General features: G+C 44.3%; 1 protein-coding gene across 3 annotated transcripts in view; it reads right to left on the bottom strand.

Moving 5' to 3' along the window:
- galnt13 (polypeptide N-acetylgalactosaminyltransferase 13) overlaps positions 1-21,112 on the bottom strand; it is a 685,563-nt gene that overhangs the window by 295,459 nt on the left and 368,992 nt on the right. The gene's annotated exons all lie outside the window — the stretch shown is intronic.

Below are 21,112 nucleotides of genomic sequence, written 5' to 3'. Positions count from 1 at the left end.
CCACCACGTCACTATTTTACATAATTGACTTGAAATAATTACTGAACTCATTTTACACAAAAAATTGTTCATTTCATTTTTTTATTGCATATACTTTAGAAAATAGTACTTAATTACACTGTAACAGGAAAATTAGGATTAATGTAAAGCAGCCCACTCTCTATTCATTTTTGAAACAACTCAATGCTTTGGAAGTCTCCAAAATTAGATTATGTGGAAATTATCAGCATTAACCACAGTACTACTGAATTTTAAACAGTTAACAAAATATTAACCCATTCAGCACAAAAATGACAAGCCTAAACAATTCTTTATATGAATTAAACTGTCAAATCATAATTGTAAAATATTCTGCTGATGCATAGTAAATTACTGAAATATTCAGTGATTTAACTGAATTGTACAATCGCAACAGCAGCATTAGTATTCTTTGGTGGCCAATAGGGCCAGTCAGCTCAGACACACTTTAACAGAAAGACTGCATCAATGCTGTAAAAACTGTATTCTGCATCTGCTGTCTGGCAGTAGCATAGGGGTTATTCATTCACTCTGAATTAGCTTTTCTCTGAAAGTCAAGGGAATGACAGAATGAGGCCAATGGAAAATCCAAGATAGTCCAAATGCAATTTTTCTGTCTCCAAAGGGCTTCCTCTGTGATTAAAGTGACTTTCATTCAAAGATTTTTCCCTGTACCTTTCCAATAGGAAAGTTGTAAGTGTTGTCCAAGACTACTGTAATATCATTCTAGGTACAAAGGTTTAAGGTTTTTACAGTGGTTAGAGTACAATATTATATCAATATACAGGAATAAGGCAGCTGGTAAATTGTCTTAAGTCACAAATTGCTCTTTATTCCAACAGATGTTTGATCTGATTTACAGACAGTACAGCATGCAAGATTCGCAAAATTCCGCAGATCCCCCAAAACCAAGAAGATTACCCTAAAGGAGGGATTTTTGGACTGTTAATAAACCATGTCAGAATGGTATAAGAATATTGGGCCTAAGGGAGATTTAAAATCAAAGACCCCAGGATTTTGGTTTTATTTTTAAAAGCATGTTCGAGCCTGTGGAAGAAAAAAGGCTGCAACAAAGGAATTGGGATTGGCCTCTGTAAATGGACAGTTTTGGGTATTGGCATTAACCGAGCTGTCTGGGGACTATCGAGACTGTCTCAGTCATTTTACAACGGAAAAGCAGTTCCCGCCAAAATTACAGAACCATCCAAAACCTTGCATAATGCAAAACATGCCACCAACCAACAAAAGAACCTTGGCCCCCACAGGAAAAGACAACTTTACTGCAATTAAACAAGAGTTTAAACAATCGATGGGACCATCCCGAAACCACTTCACACATTCTTAAACAACTTAAGCAAGTGATGGAGCCATACCGAAACCAATTAAACAATTGAACAGATCAATATTAATGAGCCCGCCCAAAATCTAACAATAAGCCAGGACTGATTTGGCGCGTAGATTAGCAGGCCTCGTTTAGTATAATTGGAGGCCTGTTTTTACAAGAAAGCAGTTAGTTCATTGAGGGGAGTTCATCAAGGAAATCATAAAGAAGCAGTTCAAGCAGCTCTCTCTCTCTACAGGGTTCAGCAGTCAGTTCAGAAAAGCAGCTCTCTCTCTACACAGTTCGCTCTCGAGTTCGACACAGGAGTTCTCTCTCTCTGGAAGCAACAGTTCACAGTCTCTCTTTCTGGAAGCACCAGTTCTCCACAGAAGTTCTCAACAGTGTCAGTGATCCAGAACATCACCAGACACACAGTCAAAGTCCTCTACCACGTCCAGGGTACAGCAGGCACCAACCAACACATCCAGCGAACCCCGAAACCGCGAACCAGCTCTCAACTGTCAAGGATTCGTTTGGTGAGCATTATCCCTGGTCCTTTGGAGCCCAACTTAGCTAGTAAAGTGGGATTGGGAGGGGTGAAGTATTTGTCTATTGTAATTTTCCCTCGTATGTACCGAAGTGTTCCCCATTTTTAGAGTGTTAAGATTATTGTGTTGTATTTTCTTTCTCAAATAAAGATCAAAGTTCTTGCACCAAAAATCAGTTGCCTGCTGCACTTTTCATCACAACCCCCAAATAAGTCCAAGGTCTAGAACCAAGGGAGTGGGAGCGATTCGAACCGCTCATAAGTCAGAGGCGAAGCTGACCCCAAACATCACCCCCTACATAACAGCATGAAATTTGCTGTGGAAAATAGACTATTAAATGTCTATAATAAGAGATGATGGGGTGATGCTAGAATGTGTATATTTTCTTTACTTTCTGCTTTATTTCACATTTTGTTATTTTCCCCTGTTATTTCATAAGTTATCCGGGCTAAATTTGTGTGTTTTTCCAGTGGTGTTCTGTAACTCACCATGTGGGAAACCAAAGGTGCAAACCTGTGTCCTATGCTGTCACGTCTATGCATTTTTCCCTCTCCTGAAAAGACTGATTTTTGCTGGGGTATAGTTCCCCAAGTACTCCTTAGTACCTCATCCAAGTAACCATTCTTCCTGTGTGAACCTAGAAAACAAGTGCTAGCCAGCTATTTGACTATAGAAGACGACACTTCTTGTCTTTTCCCCAAACCCCCAACATACACTTCCCACCAAAGCAAGCAGCTTTAGAAACTCTCGAATGGCAAGAAAATTTGGAAAGTCAAATTTTACAAAGAATCTCTATTGGCATGAAGTTGGCATTGCTCTGCAGTCTAAGGACTGTAGAAGGTATCAAAACTGAGCCCAATCCTGACCTCACCGAGGGCTGAATTTACAGGGCTGACGTTCGGCAAAAACTGGCCAGTAGGGCCTCCAAAATCACAGGGAAAGACTTACCGCCCCATTTCCATTGACGCTGCTGCCGGTGCCATTTCCCCAGGGTCCATAGGTTAGGAGGACTGAACGCAGTGGTAGGCCAATAATGATATTCAAATCAGGATCCTATGATGTTTTTCTTGTTTTCCTCCACTTCTGCTTTGCTCTCGCTCACTTTTGTCTCTCCCTTCTTTCACTTTCCCCTCCCTCCACTTGTTTCTCTCCTTAATTTTTACTTTCCTTTTTTAATCTTTTTGCCTTTCCAGCAGTTATCTTTTCCCTCTATTTAATATTGGAACTGCCATGTGGAGAGACTGTGGGCAACAGCATGGGAAAAAAAGATGGGTCTGTTAATCAGCCAGGAACAGAAGTCTGAAGGAGCTAGTGAACAATCATTTAAAAAAGTACAGAAGGGAGTGGGGCACTAAAGGAGCCATAGAATGTGCCAAGACATTAAAGAAGTCAGAGAACAGGGCACAGTGCAGGTTACAGAAATTAAAATGAACAAGCCAGCTTGTGCCAATTGTGTGTGTGTGTTGGGGGGGGGGGGGAGATTCCTGCCCAGAGTTAAAATCAGGACTTATAAAGTACAGATGATGACACATGTAAAAGATCAAGCATTGCACAATATCCAACATACCCGTAAAGCACAACTGAAGTACAGACTTTGTATTTTCTTAAAGGGAGACTACAAAGTGAGCAGGTTAAATCTTTAATTCCTGGAAACCTCAGGACAATTCTGGAGGGTAGCCAAACCTAGGGATAATAGCGATGATCAATCTAGTCTCCATTCTATCTGACAAGTACTGAACCAACTACACCGAAGCCAAACTGAAATCTCTATGGACTGTACAGGAATTAATTAGGAAACTATTAAAATGTTCATTTAACTAACTGTTAATTTTGCTCCATCTAAAGCACACCTCTTCTCTTTATTGCCTTTTCTAAGGTACACTGCCCTAGCTGCTCTGCAGTATTTCACTCCCCCCCCCTCCAGCATTTAGCTCTCTTCATTTGTCCTTAGATTGCCAAAGTCATGACCTCACTTACTATAAGTAACTGTAAAATTTAAAGTGAAAGATTGGAGTTCTCTCCCATCATTACTGAGTCACTTGGTCCCAGAGCTGTTGTTTGATGAAGCTGTTCGAGATGAAGCTGTCAGATCTATCCACCCACAAGGTATGATGAGTCAGTGGTGGCCAAGACTCAATCTCCCGATTTGGAGCTCTTAACAATTACAATAACTTCATAGTCATCATAATAATAGAGGAAGTAAATTACCTTTGAAGAATGCAATGGATTAATGTGCTCTAGATTGAGTATTAATAAAAATGTTTGTGGCAGTACATAAGTAAGTGGGAGGAACAGGCAAACTATTTCACAGCTGCTCAAAAAGTGTCAGCAGAACCATCCTCTCTGACCTTCTGAAAAGAAAGGAATCAGCTTTGTGAAAGCTTCCAGAGGGCATGGCCTGCACTTGAAGAGGGTATATTCAAAACTAATCTGCAGAAATAGTATTTCATTTAGCTAGTGATCCATCTATAGAACAAGCTCACTAAAGAGATAATGGAAGCAGTCAGCACTGATTCATTCAAATGCAAATTTGATAGATTTCTTTCAGAAAATAACATTTTGAGAGATAATATACGAGGAATTTGAGACATCTGGTAAGTGTAGCCGTGCTTGGGAGGAACAGGTAAATTTAGACCTATGGTTCCCAAAGCTCTCCACCACTGGGGTTTTCAAGTCATGTCTGGGTCTGTTGTAGAATAATTGATAGAGATTGACTGCTATGATTAGTCAACAACTCCATTATTCCTGTACCATGCAACTACTAGGATGGTAGAAGGTGAACTAGATGGACCTTGGGACTTTTTATGCCTAGAAATTTCAGTGTTCCTTCCCAAAGATAACAGATGAGCTTGACTTGAAAATTCTTGAGGATGCACAGGATTCTGTCCTCTTGCAGAACTCTATCTAGAACCATAAGGAATCTTGCACTAACTGACAGAGACTGATCATCATCAGTGAAGGACTTAGAGAGGGTGTAGAAAAGATTTACAAGAATGGTTCCAGGGATGAGGGATTTCAGTTATGTGGATAAACCGGGGAAGCTGGGGTTGTTCTCCTTAGAGCAGAGAAGGTTGAGAGGAGATTTGATCGAGGTGTTCAAAATCATGAGGGGTCTAGACAGAGTAGATAGAGAGAAACTGTTCCAATTGGCGGAAGGGTCGCGAACCAGAAGACAGAGATTTAAGTTGATTGGCAGAAGAACCAAAGGCGACATGAGGACAAACTTTTTTACACAGCGAGTGGTTATGATCTAGAATACCTGAATGCCTGAAAGGGTGGTGGAGGCAGATTCAATCGTTTCTTTCAAAAGAGAATTGGATAAGTACCTGAAGGAAAAAATTTTGCAGGGCTACAGAGAAAGGGTGGGGGATTGGGACTAGCTGAAGTGCTCTTCCAGAGAGCCGGCACAGGCTCAATGGGTGGAATGGCCTCCTTCTGTGCTGTAACCATTCTATGATTCTATCAGAAGTACATGCAGATAAATCTATCATTGATTTAGGGGTGCACATGAAAACCTGAGGTTTTGTATGGTTTCACGACAAGTAATTTTTGTAATATCTCTCAACCTGGAGGCAAGGATTAACAGCAGCCGTCCACTGCTTGAAAAGTTAAACACTTCCTATAGTATTCCTATGGTATTCTGAGATTGGTTGCGAAAATAAGTATCTGAGGTGGAAAGACTACTTGCCTGTTTCCAAACGATGCTGTGTTAGTCTCAAACTTCCCTTTTTGTGAATTTATTCAGGCTTCTGGAGGTCTGTGTTAGATCAAAGAGGATAAAAAAATAGCAAGATAAGAACTGTTTTGCTCTTCTTAAACATGGAACTGCAATAAGTTGCCTTGTAAAAGAACCACACAAGATGGCACTATATTGCTGATTATCCGCTTCCATTGCAGTGCCGGTGGGACCAGATCGAATCGTTTGCATTTTTTGTCAGGGAAGCTGCCCTTGTGCGATTTTGCAAGCTCATTGTAAGAGTATGTATCGCTCCCTAAACACATTCCTCCAGGTGCAGGGAGTATGCTTCAGGCGTGGTTGGGCTATCTGTTGGGAGCAGCAGCTCTTAAAGACCTGCTGCTTGCACTTAATGGGGAGTTGCACTGCCGACATGTAAAACAAGGTTTAAGTTACAGAGAATGGAGGGCAGGAGTGAGGGTGCAAAACTGCCCTCATGGTGCTGCTCCATGAGATACAACAAAGCAGGATTGGCCTCCTCAGAGCCGAGTGTTACACTTCTATCAGGACAGTGTATGAAATGCCTCAACCTAGATGGCCAAGCGAGTGAATGATGTCTTCCAAGTCCATTGAATATGGAAGCAAAAGAGAAAAAATGGTTTTCTGAATTCAATAAGGCTATCACGGTTAAGAATTCCCAGAATATGCCTAGTCTAAAGTAGTTGGCTGTAGGGTGCATGCCACAGAGAGTTTTCTGTCTGCTACAGCTTCACTAAACTGAATGCAAGTACTTCCAAAACGTTCAGCTCTTTTGACACATGGACATGCCTGCTTCTTTTGCTGCAGGGCAGACTTCCTTTCTGGCACTGAGTCATGCACATAATGTCACACATAAGTCATATGAGTTGGGGCCAACAAGCACGCTGCTAACAGAAGCCAACCACATGCTCATGAACTCACACATGTAACATGAAGGCTGGGCACTTAGGTGACAAGTCACTGATCTTCCAAATTCTAACATCAGTACATCTGCTTACAAGAAAAAGCTGAACATAACAGACAGGAATACCTACGGACAAAAGGGCAATCCTCCCAACTATCACACACCGACTCACTATAAAAGGATACTGTCCTTAAAATTCTGGAACTGGAGGCCATGAAGGGAGGCCACCCCAAGCCCAGGGTTAGTACCATCCTTTACTTAATATTCTTTCTTCCCCTATTCATTCGCTCACTGATTCACAGGCAAAAATTACACCACACTAACTCAGCACACAATATCTTGCCATGCAAGTTTAGTTTGAAGGGTGTCTGAATGCCCATGAGGAAGAAAACCCAGAGAGCAATGCCCACCATGTCCCAAACCTCCAACAGGTAAATTCACTTCCAGGAATTTAAGTGGTGAGCTGCAGGGGGGAAACATTAGGCCAATCGCAGTGCAAAGTGACAAGGAACAAATAGAGGTGGTAGTGGATGAGCAGAAAGCTGCTGACTCGAAGGGCAATCTCAAGTCCTCCTGAGCTGATGAATCATAGAATGGTTACAGCACAGAAGGCAGCCATTCGGCCCGTCGAACATGTACCAACTCTCAGCTAGTCCCACTCCCCTGCCCTTTCCCTGTAGCCCTGCAAATTTTTTTCCTTCAGATACTTATCCAACTCTCTTTTGAAAGATAAGATTGAGTCTGCCTCCACCACCCTTTCAGGCAGTGCATTGCATATCTTAACCACTCGCTGTGTAAAAACGTTTTTTCTTACGTCGCCTTTGGTTCTTTTGCCAATCACCTTAAATCTGTGTCCTCTGGTTCGCGACCCTTCTGTTAATTGGAACAGTTTCTCTCTATCTACTCTGTTCAGACCCCTCATGATTTTGAACACCTCGATCAAATCTCCCCTCAATCTTCTCTGTTCCAAGGAGAACAACCCCAGCTTCTGCAGACTATCAACGTAACTGAAGGCCTTTATTCCTGGAATCATTCTCGTAAATCTTTTCTGCACCTTTTCTAAGGCCTTCACATTCTTCCTAAAGTGTGGTGCCCAGAATTGGACACAGTACTCCAGTTGAGGCCGAACCAGTGTTTTATACAGGTTCATCATAATTTTCATACTTTTGTACTCTATGGGCGCGATCTTGCTAGCCCTGGGGAGGCGGGTATGGAGGCAGGACTGCCGGGAAAATGGCAGAATTTGCCCAACCCACCCCCAACCTGCCTCCGTGCCATCTTGCCAGGAGGTGGGTAGCCGTCCCACGCCGGGTCCCGTCTCCTTGAAGGTGGGAAGGGGATTAGTGCCACTTGGCATATAAGATGATTATCCCCATTTTACCCACGAAAGTGCAGGCTTCCCGAAGGCTCTGAAACCTGCCAGGGTCACCGAGGTGAGTAGCGGGTCTGCGGGGGTCGGAGGGGTCCAAAAGTGTGCTGTGGAGGTAAGTGATGGGTGTAAGTGTGGAGAGGTGAGTATCTGAGGTAAGTGGAAAGTGTTAGAAAAAGTGTACTTACCTTTGTTTCTTCCTGCAGGCTTCAATCGGCGGAGATGCGGAGAGTCTCGCACTTCCGCAGCAGAGATGAAAGATGGTCGTTGCATTCTCCAATGCAACAACCATCTAATTTCTGCTAAAGAAAGAAGTTTGATGAGGGCTTGAATTCAAGAATTCATCAAACTACAGAGAATGTCAGTGTTTGACAGCTTCACAGAGCTGTCAAATGATGACAATTTATCTGTCAAAAGTTTTTGACAGATGAAACGTCATACGTTGACATTCTCGGCAACCGGCTTGCCCTTAATTGGCCTGCTGGGCAGGCTTAACAAGGTCAATCAAGGGAAAATAGCATGGGTTGGCCACATATCAATGGAGGCGGGACATTGACCCGCCAAGCAGCAGTCCCGCCTCCAACGCGCCCCGATTGGCAAAATCACCCCCAATACCTCGATTTATGAAGCCCAGGATCTCGTAAGCCTTTTTAACTGTTTTCTCAACCTGCCCTGCCACCTTCAACGATTTGTGCACATATACCCCTAGGTTTCTCTGTTCTTGCACCCACTTTAGGATTGTACCATTTTGTTTATATGTCCTCTCCAAGATGTTTCACTTCATACCTTTCTGCGTTAAATTTCATCTGCCATGTGTCCGCCCATTTCACCAGCCTGTCTATGGCTTCCTGAAGTTTATCACTCTCCTCCTCACTGTTCACTATACTTCCAAGTTTTGTGCCATCTGCAAATTTTGAAATTGTGCCTTGTACACCCACATCCAAGTCATTAATATATATCAAGAAAAGCAGTGGTCCTAGAACCAAGCCCTGGGGAACACCACTGTATACCTTCCTCCAGTCCGAAAAACAACTGTTCACCACTACTCTGTTTCCTGTCACTTAGCCAATTTCGTATCCATGCTGCCACTGTCCCTTTTATTCCATGGGCTTCAACATTGCTGGCGAGCCTATTATGTGGCACTTTGTCGAAGGCCTTTTGGAAATCCATGTATACTACGTCAACCGCATTACCCTCATCAACCCTCAGTTACCTCATCAAAAAACTCGATCAAGTTGGTTAAACACGATTTGCCTTTAACAAATCCATGTTGGCTTTCCTTAGCTAATCCACACCTATCCAAGTGACTGTTAATTTTGTCACTGATTACTGTTTCTAAAAACTTCCCCACTACCGAGGTTAAATTGACTGGCCTGTAGTTGCTGGGTTTATCTTTACACCCTTTTTTGAACAATGGTGTAACATTTACAATTCTCCAGTCCTCTGCCACCACCCCCATATCTATGGAGGATTGGAATGTTAGCCAATACCTCTGTGATTTCTGCCCTCAATTCCCTCAGCATCCTAGGATGCATCCCATCTGCTCCTGGTGATTTATCTACTTTAAGTACAGCCAGCCTTTCTAATACCTCTTTATCAATTTTTATACTATCAAGTGTCTCCACTACCTCCTCCTTCACTATGTCTGTGGCAGCATCCTCTTCCTTGGTGAAGACAGATGCAAAGTGCCTCAGCCATACCCTTTGCCTCCATGCACAGGTCTCCTTTTCGGTCACTAATCAGCCCCATCCCTCATCTTACTACCCTTTTACTATTCATATGCCTATAGAAGACTTTTAGATTACCTTTTATGTTGGCTGCCATTCTATTCTCATACCCTCTCTTTGCCGCTCTTATTTTCTTTTTCACTTCTCCTCTGACCTTTCTATATATAGCCTGATTTTCAGATGTATTTGCAACCTGACATCTGTCATACGCGCTCTTTTTCTGCTTCATCATATTCTCTATCTGTTTCGTCATCCAGGAAGCTTTGACTTTAGTTGCCCTACCTTTCCTCCTCATGGGAATGTACCTCAGCTGTACCCGAACTATTTCCTCTTTAAAGGCAGCCCATTGTTCCACTACAGTTTTGCCTGCCAATCTTTGATTTCAGTTTACCCGGGCCAGATCCGTTCTCATCCCACTGAAATTGGCCTTCCCCTTTTAAACATTCTCAGCGGTCACAGTCTCAGGATATGGGGTAGGACATTTAGGACTGAGATGAGGAGAAATTTCTTCACTCAGGAGGGTGGTGAACCTGTGAAATTCTCTACCACAGTAGGCTGTGGAGGCCAAGTCACTGAATATATTTAAGAAGGAGATAGATAGATTTCTAGACACAAAAGGCATCAATGGGTATGGGGAGAGAGCAGGAATATGGTATTGAGATAGAGGATCAACCATGATCATATTGAATGGCAGAGCAGGCTCGAAGGGTCGACTCCTGCTCCTATTTTTCTATGTTTCTATGTTTCTTACTCTAGATTGCTCCCTGTCCTTTTCCATAGCTAATCTAAATCTTATGATACTATGATCACTGTTCCCTAAATGTTCACCTACTGACACTTGCTCCACTTGACCTACCTCATTCCCCAGAACCAGATCCAGCAATGCCTCCTCCCTCGTCAGGCTGGAAACATACTGATCAAGAAATTTCACCTGAACACACTTCAGAAATTCTACTCCTGCTCTGCCCTTTACACTATTACAATCCCAGTCTATATTAGGATAGTTGAAATTCCCCATTATTACTACTCTATAGTTCTTGCACCTCTCTGTAATTTCTCTGCAAATTTGCTCCTCCATATCTTTCTCACTATTTGGTGGTCTATATAATGCACTTAGTACAGGAAACTTTGTGCTATCCGGCACCGACGGGACCGAGCTGTTGCCGTTCCCTCAAAACTGCCGGACACTCCAGCGCTAATGTTGAAAGATACGGAAGCTTCTGAGCTCCGTATCTGTCAACAAACCCTGTTGCTTAGCAACAGCTTCTAAACAGTCCAAGCGTCTCTGTAGCATCTCTGTAGCTTAGCAACAGCTTCAGCAGACCTTGCAGAGCTTGACTGTTGAGGAAAAAAGCAACGAGAAGAAAAAAAACCTAACGAAAATGACACCTGATTTTTGCCGGTGGCTCGAACATTCCGGACAGTTAGCCTCCGGATAACACAAAGTTTCTTGTAGTATAATGGCACCTCTATTATTTCTTAACTCTAGCCATATAGATTCTGTCCTTGACCTCTCCAGCACTGTTACATCCTCCTTAACCAATACTGCCACACCACCTCCTATCTTGGGACCCCATGGGTCAGGTTACAAAACAAGTCTGATATTTGATCACCAGCATTTGAGTATATTTTTGAAAGTCCACTACCCACATTGGTGGAGCGATGTATGACTGCCCATCTGAACTGCAGATTACCATGGATTGTGTGGTTACATCACAGGAATCTGCAGTGGATCCCCCAGTAATCAACATCCTAAAGGCAAGAACAGTTCTGCTAATAAATGCTGACTTGCGCATAGACAACTTGAACTCTGATATACAACAGCCTCACTTGTCTGGATTCAACATGCTGGAGGGTCAGGTGGAGAGTTTTTTTAAATTCATTTATGGGATCTGGGTGTCGCTGGCAAGGCCAGCATTTATTGTCCATCCCTAGTTGCCCTTGAGATGGTGGTGGTGAGCTGCCTTCTTGAACTGCTGCAGTCCGTGTGGTGAAGGTACTCGCACAGTGCTGTTTGGTAGGGAGTTCCAGGATTTTGACCCAGTGACGATGAAGGATCAGCGATATACTTCTAAGTTAGGATGGTGTGTGACTTGGAGGGGAACTTGGAGGTGGTGGTGTTCCCATGCGCCTGCTGCCCTTGTCCTTCGAGGTGGAAGAGGTCGCGGGTTTGGGAGGTGCTGCCGAAGTAGCCTTGGCGAGTTGCTGCAGTGCATCTTGTATATGGTACACACTGCAGCCACGGTACGCCGGTGGTGGAGGGAGTGCCAATCAAATGGGCTGCTTTGTCCTGGATGGTGTCGAGCTTCTTTGTGTTGTTGGAGCTGCACTCATCCAGGCAAGTGGAGAGTATTCCATCACACTCCTTACTTGTGCATTGTAGATGGTGGAAAGGCTTTGGGGAGTCAGGAGGTGAGACACTCACCGCAGAATACCTAGCCTCTGACCTGCTCTTGTTGCCACAGTATTTATGTGGCTGGTCCAGTTAAGTTTCTGGTCAATGGTGACCCCAGGATATTGACGGTGGGGGATTTGGCGATGATAATGCCATTGACTGTCAAGGGGAGGTGGTTAGACTCTCGCTTGTTGGAGATAGTCATTGCCTAGCACTTCTGTGGCGTGAATGTTACCTGTCACTCATCAGCCCAAGCCTGAACGTCGTCCAGGTCTTGTTGCATGCGGGCATGGACTGCTTCATTATCTGAGAGTTGTGAATGGCGCTGAACACTGTGCAGTCATCAGTGAACATCCCCATTTCTGACCTTATGTTGGAGGGAAGGTCATTGATGAAGGAGCTGAAGATGGTTGGGCCTAGGACACTGCCCTGAGGAACTCCTGCAGCGATGTCCTGGGGCTGTGATGATTGACCTTCTTCCTTTGTGCTGGGAATGACTCCAGCCAATGGAGAGTTTTCCCTTCGATTCCCATTGACTTCAGTTTTATTAGGGCTCCTTGATGCCACACTCGGTCAAATGCTGCCTTGATGTCAAGGGCAGTCGATCTCACCTGACCTCTGGAATTCAGCTCCTTTGGACCAAGGCTGTAATGAGGTCGGGAGCCAAATGGTCTTAGCGGAACCCAAACTGGGCAGGTTATTGGTGAGTAAGTGCCGCTTGATAGCAGTGTCGATGACACCTTCCGTCACTTTGCTGATGATTGCGAGTAGACTGATGGGGCGGTAATTGGCCGGGTTGGACTTGTCCTGCTATTTGAGGACAGGACATACCTGGGCAGTTTTCCACATTGTCAGATAGATGCCAGTGTTGTAACTGTAGTTTGGCTAGAGGCGCGGCTAGTTCCATAAACAAGACCATCAATTACTTAATTGCTGGTCAGTGAGTGCCCAGCAATACAGGATGGCAGTATTTGATATGGATGATAGAGATGATTCTCAGGGTGACACCACATTAACCAACCCGGCTGCTGTACTCAAAAACCTCAGGAAGTGCCAGAAATTATGCAAGACCAAGCAGTCACCCCATGTCCCTTCACTCGCCCCTAAATTTTCCTTCCCCCTCCTGCTTCATCTTTCACTCCCTCCCTCAGGCAGAACCATCCTTTCCCTCCTATCTCACTGAACACACTAATCCCTCACCCCTAATCCCCCTTCCATTCATTGCTAATTCTCCTTTCCTACCTCAGTTCCAATCCCACTCCTAGTTCCCGTGCTGACCTTACTCCTAATCTCCTTTGTCCTGTCCTCTAAAAGACTCCCCCACTACCTGTATGATCCTTTGGTTGTTTAAATCACTTTTTATCCTATATACTCTATTAATAACTTTAAACAACAAATTGTCGGTTGCCTCAGATGAACAATTAAGAGCCATAAGGACTGGAAGCAGAAGAAGTAACGGCCTGAGGCCCCCACCTAGGTGAAGTCTAATTGGAGCAAGAAAATGAGGGCACAGTGGGTGTGAGCGAGATAATGGCCCAAGGCTGCAAACAGGAAAAGACAGATGGGAGTGGTTTGATGGCCTGAGGTGGCCGGGAGCAGGATAATAATCCAAGACCCATGCAGGGCAAAGATAGAGATATCAGGTGAACAGGGGAGCAAGGACCAAGGCCTAAGGAGAAATAATAGGCAAAGCATGAGGATACCATAGCAGCTGGGACCAGGATGAGATAGCAGCCCCATGGTAGCTGCAGTTGGCAGGTGTGTGAGTGGTGGGGAGTAAACATCAGGGAGGGAGGGAGCCTCTGTTGTTTTCAGTATAACTATTGACTTCCATCAGTAAAGACGTGTTTTGTTCAACTCCTGCTGTCCGTGTCTCAATCATTCACGGACGTAATACAAGCCACGGTCTTCGAGAGGTCCGACAGTTGAAGAATGAGCCTAAAGTTACAGAAAGCCAGCAAAGCAGCAACAAGAGCCAATCAGGTAATGGCCATTAAGAGTACAAGGTCAGCTGTGAGAGTCTGCAAAGACTAACGGAGCAGCCTGAATGGCTCTAATTACCAGTGAGGCAGACGATAGGACTGAACGAGCATTGAGGCAGTCATGAGTGGTCACAAAGAGTACTAGAATGGCTGAGAGTGAGGTTGCAAAATGTTCCAGGACAGCTGACACCCTCGGGCTGTCGAGGAACAGAAGCCAGTTGTTAAACAATGTAAGGAGGGCTGAACTCAAAGCAGGCAGGTTAGGGACAGTCATTCAAACAAACTTAAAATCAAAATTAAAGATGGAGAAACTTAAAGCCAATTGCAGAAGCAGGGGCTGCAGCAAACTACAAATTTCAGAGGTGTGGCTATGCAGCTAGTATCGATGGATGATGGGCACAAGAGGTGCTACAGTGTCACCAGTGGTAGGCGAGCTGCAATTATATTGTGACAGTTAGCATAGCAAAAATGAATAGCAATTGTTGGTATACCAATTTGGAATAGTAAATTCTGACGCAATAGTATGAGACACAAATTCATGACAACAGGAAATAAGGTTTGTGTTTTATATATATATATATATGATACGTGTCCTCTATGGAAGAATTTTAATCGTTTATAGACATATAGATGGACTCTAAGGGCTGGATATTAACTCGGAGGCGGGGATGCGGGATTGAAGTCTGGAAACCTAGAAGAATGGGTCTCCCTCAGGTCTTACCGATTTTAACCGCAGGACCTGATTAACATTTTTTGTCTCCGTTTCCCAGCCGCACCCAGCCAGATTGAGAGGCTAGCTGGCTGTCGGGCGGTTAGAGATTCAGCATCAGGCCACAGCCAGGGATCAGAAAAGAGGGAGGGAGGGGTCGGGGAAGCCAGGGTGTCGGGGAGGGGTGGGGGGGTGTGTAGAAGATTGGGAGTCCTGAGCTGGGCAACATCGGGGAGGTCGCCAGGTGGGGGCAGAAGATTGGGAGTCCTGAGCCAGGGGAACATCGTGGAGATCGGAGCAGAGGAAGGAAGATTGGTAGTCCTGAGCCAAGGGAACATCGGGGAGATCGGAGGTTGGGGAGTCCGGAGGCTACAAGGAAGATCGGAAGCCAGAGCGGAGAAAGATCGTAAGAATCAGGGGGTGAGAGTGGAAGGATTGGGAGGGGGGCGGTGCGGTCCGATCACAGGGGGTGAGTGAAGATGATAAGCTGGATCCACCAGTTAAGTGGAATGGCACTTACCTCCTGGATCCAGCAGTCCTCGCCTCCTTTTAGCTGCCGGGTTTCCCGAAGCCCGGGAACTTGGCTAGCCAGGGTTAAATTTAAAATGGTGGTTAAATGTGAGGCTCTCGGCCTCATTATATTATTTAAATTGCTAACCTGCCTCCTGCGAGCAGGTTGGTTGCCCGCCCCACATCCTGCCTCCGCGGCATTGTAGGCAGTGTAGATGAAAGCATAAAATTACAAAGGGATATCGACAGATTAAGTGAATGGGCAAAACTGTGGCAAATGGATTTCAATGTAGGCAAATGTGAGGTCATCCACTTTGGACCTAAAAAGGATAGAACGGGGTACTTTCTAAATGGTGAAAAGCTAAAAACAGTGGCGGTCCAAAGAGACTTGGGGGTCCAGTTACATAGATTATTAAAATGTCATGAACAGGTACAGAAAATAATCAAAAAGGCTAATGGAATTCTGGCCTTTATATCTAGAGGACTAGAATACAAGGGGGTAGAAGTTATGCTGCAGTTATACAAAACCCTAGTTAGACCACACCTGGAGTACTGTGAGCAGTTCTGGGCACCACACCTTAGGAAGGATATATTGGCCTTGGAGGGAGTGCAGCATAGGTTTAACAGAATGATACTCGGACTTCAAAGGTTAAGTTACGAGGCAAGATTACACAAATTAGGGTTGTATTCCCTGGAATTCACAAGGTTAAGGGGTGATCTGATTGAAGTTTTCAAGATATTAAGGGGAACAGGGTAGATAGAGAGAAACTATATCTGCTGGTTGGGGGTTCTAGGACTAGGGGGTTCTAGAACTAGGGGGTATCTTCCAAAAATTAGAACCAGACCTTTCAGGAGTGAAATTAGGAAACACTTCCACACACAAAGGGTGGTAGAAGTTTAGAACTCTCTTCGGCAAACAGCAATTGATGCTAGATCAATTGTTAATTTTAAATCGGAGATTGATAGCTTTTTGTTAACCAAAGGTATTAAGGGATATGGGCCAAAGGCACTATAGGTCGCAGATCAGCCATGATCTCACTGAATGGCTCACAGGCTTGAGGGGTTCAATGGCCGATTCCTGTTAAAAATCTGAATACCGGCCCACTTCCGGTTTTAACATTTTAACAATCCACCCGACTCCAAACCGCCCATTTTTCAGGGTTAAAATTCTCCCCTAAAATTCTGCGAAAGAAGGTTTCCAATGCCTTACGAGAAACTGGTTTATTTAGTTTGTCTTTAGTGTTTGTGCAGCCCGCACAATCTAAAATAAACAGCAACATCAACAATAACCTTACTGAATACATTTACATCTATAAAATCTGGTTTTATTTAGCCTCAACTGACATAGCATTTGACTTATCAAGATGCTTAATTAGTGGCATTATGAATAATGACCAACTTTTTTTTTTTTTTTACAAGATTTAAGAAAATCTTAAGAGATTTAGCTTCTTTAGTTCCTCTTCAAAGCTCAATTATGTAAACCCTGGAGTAATCGTGTTGCCCTTCTCTGAATCTTTATTACCTCTTTCTGTAAGTTATGATAACCACTACTGGACATGATACTCCACATTTGATCAAAATAATTGTAGTGTATGTACCTTTAAGAGGAACTATGTTTTTTTGAGGCCCCTGTGTACTGTAGTACCGGTAGTGACCACTCGGGTATATAAGCCTGTATAGCGTCTGTCGTGTCTGTGTGTTGATAGAGACACTGAAGATGGGAGTTGGTTTGATAGGTGTTTACGCAACAAAGTCTGGAGGGAAACTAACAGATACAACACAATATACAGGCTTGTATAGCCCGAGTGGCCATTACTGGCATTACAGTACACATGGGGCTCTTAAAGGCACATACACTACAATTCCTCCCCTTTTAGCTAACCAGTACATAATATTTAAAGTAATTATTAATTACATGTTATAAGAAAAATAATATACACATTGCTGCAGTTAATTAATTACAAGTCAGTCTCTCTGGAGGCTTCCTGACTCGGTCCGGATAACGCCTCGGTGGTGTAGTAGTTTCTGGTGGTGTAGTAGGTTCTTTTGGCAAGGCTGATTCGGCTTGAATGCCAGTGTTGGGTTCATCGGGTTCCAGTATCACCGGATCGGAGGTAGATATGGGTATCTCTACTTCATTGTTAGGTGTATAGAGTTGTGGTGTAGGTTGTCCCTTTTCGGATGACTCTATGATTTGGTCAGCATGGCGCCTTATTATGCTTTCTCCGATGTCCACGGTATACATCAGCGGTCCTAGTCGTGTGCAGATAGTTCCAGGCTGCTATTTCTCGGTACGGTAGTCCCGGGCCAAAACTTGTTGACCTATCTGGAAGGTTCTAGTTGGCCTTTCATTCATGCCTTGAAATTGCTGGTTCTCCACGTCCCTTCTGATGTTGGGCTTGATCAAATTCAGCCGGCATCTTAGGCTTCTACTGAAAAACATCATGGCGGGAGTTTGGTTTGTAACCATATGTGTTGCATTCCTGTATGCGAACAAGAAGTTATCCACCTTGTGCTGAAGTTTTATGTCTTCATTACCCATGGCCTTTATGGCCTTCTTGAAGGTCTGGACAAACCTTTCAGCCAATCCATTGGTGGCGGGATGGTATGGGGCGGACGTGTAGTGCTTAACCCCATTGTTTTTTAAGAACTTCCTGAATTCTTCGGACACAAATTGCGGTCCATTATCAGAACAATTCTGTTCCGGCAGCCCATTCCTGGCAAATATGGTCCTTAATACTGTGATGGTTTTTTCCGTGGTGGTGGAGGACATCATTATTACCTCCGGCCACTTGGAGTGTGCATCAACCGCGATTAAGAACATTGAGTCCATAAATGGACCAGCAAAGTCGATGTGTACCCTTTGCCAGGGGGATGAGGGCCACTCCCATGGATGTAGAGGGGCTTGGGGTGGAGCGTTTTGGACCTTCTGGCATCCTAGGCAGCTCTTGGTCATTTCTTCTATGTCTCCATCGATACCTGGCCACCATACATACGCTCTGGCTAGGTTCTTCATTTTCACTCCACCCAGATGCCCCTCGTGAAGCTCCTTTAGCACTTTATCCTGGAGTTTGGGTGGAATCACCACTCTGGATCCACACATCAAGGTTCCTCGGCATACTGACAGCTGTTCTCTTCTTTGCGAGAATGCTGGCAACAGTGGTTCGCCATGTGCTGGCCATCCCTTCACTGTTAAGTCGTAGACTCGTGAGAGAGTCAGGTCATTTCTCGTTTCCTTTTCAATGGCAGAATTTGTTACTGGTAGACATTCCACTATGGTTGAGTGGAACATCTCCACTGGGTCTACTGTAGGTGCCTCTTCTACCATTGGCAACGGTAGGCGCGATAAACTGTCAGCATTCCCATGCTGTTTTGATCCTTTGTATTCTATGTTGTATTGGTGTGCCCCTAGAAAAAGGGACCACCTCTGTAGCCTTTGCGCTGTCATAATGGGAACACCCTTTTTAGGGTTGAATATGGAGATGAGGGGTTGATGGTCAGTCAACAAGGTAAATTTTTGTCCGTGTAGGTAATGGTTGAATTTCTTCACTCCCCATGCCAGGCCGAGTGCTTCCCTGTCGATTTGGGCATAGTTACGCTCAGCTGAGTTCAATGAGCGTGACGCAAAAGCTATCGGCCGTTCCGAGCCATCAGGGAATTTATGCGATAATACTGCTCCTATGCCGTAAGGGGATGCATCGCACGCCAGTCTGATTGGCAGTGATGGGTTGTAATGAGCCAAAACTTCTTTGGACGTGATTAAGTCTTTGCGTTTATGGAAGGCACGTTTACAGTCTTCGCTCCATTTCCAAATTACTCCTGTTTGTAGCAGTTCATTAAGAGGGTGTAGAAGAGTTGATAAGTTCAGTAAAAATTCATGATAGTAATTTATTAATCCCAGGAACAACCTTAATTGTGAAACATTTTCAGGTGCTGGGGCTTTTATGACTGCTTCAAATTTTTCAGGTGACTTATGCAACCCTTCCTTTCTAATTATGTGGCCACAATATGATATTTGATTTTGGAAAAATTCGCACTTGGGGCGATTTGCTCGTAGGCCCCGTTCTCTCAGCCTAGTGAGCACCTGCTCCAAATTGGCAAGGTGCTCGTTGTCGTTTTCTCCGGTTACAAGGATGTCGTCTAGGTAGCATTGAGTCTCCGGAATCCCTTGGAGGACTTGCTCCATAGCTCTTTGCCAGATAGCTGGAGCGGATGCTACTCCGAAAACCAGTCGATTGCACTGGTACAGACCTTTGTGTGTATTTATCGTGAGATATTTTTTAGAGGCCTCTTCAACCTCCATCTGTAGATATGCCTGTGCCAAGTCAATTTTGGTGAAACATTTCCCGGATTTTCGCCTCCGGATAGTGAGGCAAAAATATCTTCTATCCTCGGAAGAGGATACTGTACCGTGTGAAGGACCGGGTTTACAGTCACCTTGAAGTCTCCATAGATGCGAATTTTTCTCTGTTCTTCAGATTTATCATTATTCAATGCTTTCTTCATGACTGGAACGATGGGTGTTGCCCACTCGCTCCAATCTATTTTGGATAATACGCCTGCATTTTCCAAATTCTCCAGCTCTGCCTCGACTGCTGGACGAATTGCGTATGGCACCGGTCTTGCTTTAAAAAACTTGGGAATTGCTGCATCTTCCACTTTTATTGAGGCGGTGATGCCTTTCAAGGTTCCTAGTTTCTCTTGAAACACTTCTTTGGCGTTGGCCAAGATGTCTTTTAATCGTTCAGGTATGACGTCATCATCGTTTTTTTTCTTACTGGTCACCGTCAGTGCCTGAATGGAGTGCCAGTCTAAACATATTTTCCTGATCCATTCACGTCCCAACAGCGGTGGGCCACCATCTTGTAGAATGTATAAATACAACTTTTGTATTTCCTTGCCGTTGTATACAACAGGCACCCTTATTTTTCCTTTGGGGTATACTTTCTGCCCCGTATATGTTTTCAAGATAATGGATGTGTCTTTTAAAGCTATATGCGGAAATAGCCGCTCGTAATCCCGTCGATTTATGATGGTCAGAGCTGATCCTGTATCTAACTCCATTTTAACTGGGGACCCTGCTATCGTGAGGGTAACCCAAATGGTCTGGTAATCATCTTTGGCAAGTACATTATGTAATTTGAGACAGCTTAGTCTCTTGTTTTCGGAGTCGCTATCGCTCTTCTGGTCTTCGGAGCTACTGTCCATCATCATTTGTACCTTTCTGTACTTTTCTTTATTGATTTTTTTTTTCCTGTCTGTGGATTTTTTTTGTCCAGATCGGCATACCCGTGCAATGTGTCCAATCTTTCCGCATTGCCTGCATGCTTTGTCCTTGAACCAGCAGTCTCTCTGGTCATGGGTGGATCTGCCGCAGCGATAACATCTCTGGAAACCCTGTGTCATTTCATGGGTGCCGAAGTCCTGTGTCTTTTGTTGTATCTCTGCAGCTCCTCTTGCGACTGCTTCGTATGATACAGCCATGCTGAAAGCCTTGTCCAGTGTTAAATCCTTTTCAGAAAGCAGCCTTTTCTGTGTTCCTTCACTTAAGAGACCGCAGACGAATTTGTCTCGAAGATAATCTGCTAGTGATTGGTTGGTGAGTATTTCTCTCTTTTCATTACAAGCTTGAATTCTGTGGTGTTAAATTTCTAGGGGCTCTGTGTTGTAGTGAGGACAGTTGGTAAATAAAGCGCCCTAGAGTATACCTATAACTGGGGTATTGAATAAATTTTTAGATTAATTAAAGGAGTAAGTCATGGCAGGAGAGCTCAGACCCGTGTTCTGCTCCTCCTGCTCTATGTGGGAAGTCAGGGACGCTGCCAGTGTCCCTGGCGACCATGTGTGCGGGAAATGCATCCAGCTGCAGCTACTTGTAGACCGCATTGTGGCGCTCGAGCTGCGGGTGGATGAG

This window comes from Somniosus microcephalus, chromosome 4 (genome assembly GCF_052327205.1).
Source record: "Somniosus microcephalus isolate GS21.2 chromosome 4, FLI_Smic_1.0, whole genome shotgun sequence".
In the NCBI taxonomy this organism is placed as follows: domain Eukaryota; kingdom Metazoa; phylum Chordata; class Chondrichthyes; order Squaliformes; family Somniosidae; genus Somniosus; species Somniosus microcephalus.
The sequence above is the reverse complement of the archived record's forward strand: the minus strand, read 5'-3'. Positions and strand labels throughout refer to the sequence as shown.